Here is a 2,329-nt window from a genome sequence, read left to right as displayed (position 1 = left end):
TTCCCCTAAGTGAGTCACTTGGGGGAGGTGTGTGAGAAGATGCTGCCCCAATTCTTCTGGGAGAATCTGTTTTTTCTCTAAGTCCATATACCATCCACTTTGATCTTTTTCTATCTGTGGTGATTTTTCAGCCCACTGTATGTCTTGTTCAGAGTAGTTGGGAGTAGGAGGCTGGGGTTCCAGTTGCAGGCAAGGTAAGTCAGTTACTAAAGTTCGTACCATTCGGAGGGCAGCTCTCTTAGCCGCCTGGTCCACTGCTCAGTTGCCTCTTGCTTCAGGGGAGTGTCCTTTCTGATGTCCCGGGATGTGAACCACCACTACCATTTGCGGCCGGGTCACAGCTGACAGTAAGCGGAGGATTTCTGTCTGGCTCTTTATTTCTCTTCCTTCTGTGGTTCTGAACCCACACTCCCAGTAAATGGTGCCATGTATATGAAGAGCCGCATACGCGTAGCAGCTGTCAGTATACACCGTTAGCCTCTTCCCCTCTGCCCTTTCCAATGCTTCCACCAGGGTGATAAGTTCAGCTTTCTGAGCGGAAGTTCCTGGCGGTAAAGCATCGGCCCAAATAATTTCTTCCCGGTTGTCTACCACCGCAGTCCCCACATACCTTAGTCCATCCTGTACGAAACTGCTTCCATCCGTGAACCAGATGAGGTCACTGTTCAACGGGCAGTCTCGCAAGTCCTTTCTGACCGTATTTACCTCTGCGAGTATTTCTGAGCAGTTGTGCAGAGGTTTATCTAGGTCAGGGTTAGGTAGCAGGTTGGTGGGGTTTAAAACTGTTGGAGCTAAGAATTGTACCCTTGGAGTGTCAAGTAGCAGGCTCTGATAGTGAGTTAATCTGGCATGGGTTATCCATTTCCCCAGAGGCTGTTTGAGCACTCTTTCAATGGCATGGGGAGTGGTTACTTTCAAAGTCTGTCTATGGGTTAACTTATCTGCATTTTAACTAGCAGAGCAGTGGCAGCAATAATTCTCAAGCAAGAGGGCCATCCTGCAGCTACTAGATCCAATTTCTTTGAGAGGTATGCTACTGGCCTCTTCCATGGCCCATGTTGTTGTATTAGGACCCCCTTGGCTATTCCTTTTTTCTCATCAACAAACAAATGAAATGGTTTAGTGCAGTCAGGTAATGTCAATGCTGGGGCTTCGAGGAGTGCTTTCTTAAGTTCTTTAAAAGCTGAGTGCCTCTCTGGAGTCCAGTCCCACTCTGACCCTTCTCTACTGAGCTCATAGAGTGACTTCGCTTTTGTGGCAAAGTCTAGAATCCACAGATGGCAATAACCTAGTGTTCCTAAGAGTTCTCTTATCTGCCTCAGGCTTGTGGGTTGGGGAATCTGTAGGATAGTCTGTTTCATGGCTTCAGTGAGCCACCTCTGCCCACCTCTCAACTTATACCCCAAGTATGTGACTTCTGGCTTAGCTATCTGAGCTTTCTTGGCACTGGCTCGATATTCCAGCTCTACTAGAGTGGTGATCAGTTTCCTGATTGCTTCAAGACACCCTGCCCAGTCGGGGGCTGCTATTAACAAGTCATCCACATATTGTAGTAAAGTTACTTGTGGGTTTTGACCCCGGTACTCACGTAAGTCATCACTCAAGTCCTCATTGAACAAAGTAAGTGAGTTCTTGAACCCCTGGACTAATCTGGTCCAGGTAAGCTGGCTGAAGACTTTATCCGTTTCGTCAAACCATTCGAAGGCAAAAATGTCTTGACTCTGCGGGGCTAGGGGCAGGCTTAAGAAAGTATCCTTCAAGTCCAAGGTAGTATACCACACATGATCTGGAGGAAGATTGCTGAGCAGCGTGTAAGGGTTAGGAACTGTGGGATATATGTCTTCAATTCGACGATTTACCTCTCTCAGATCCTGCACCAGTCAGTATTCTCCCCCTGGTTTCTTTACGGGTAGGAGAGGTGTATTCCGTGCAGACCGGCACCTCTTTAGTACCCCTTCCCGTAACAGCCACTGGATATGGGGTTGTATGCCTTCCCGAGGTTCCCTGGGCATGGGATACTGTCGGACTCTTACTGGTATGGCAGAGGGTTTTAAGTCCACAATGATGGGCGGTCAGTGTTTCGCCAGTCCAACTCCTCCAGTCTCTGCCCAGGCTTGGGGAAACTCCTCCAGCCACGGAGCTATATCCGTTAAGCCTGTACGTTGGTCTTCTACACCTTTATACAAATGGTATTCATTGTGTAAGGCAATTGTTAGAACCTGCAGAGGAGAGCCTTCCCCATCGGTAACTGGACACCGTTTTTGTGAAAGAATATATGGGCTTGGGCTTTGGATAATAAGTCTCTTCCTAACAGTGGTGCAGGACAGTC

Source organism: Orycteropus afer, unplaced genomic scaffold (genome assembly GCF_000298275.1).
Source record: "Orycteropus afer afer isolate SDZICR_OR568_19922 unplaced genomic scaffold, OryAfe1.0 scaffold01170, whole genome shotgun sequence".
Taxonomy (NCBI): domain Eukaryota; kingdom Metazoa; phylum Chordata; class Mammalia; order Tubulidentata; family Orycteropodidae; genus Orycteropus; species Orycteropus afer.
This window is presented reverse-complemented; position numbering follows the sequence as displayed.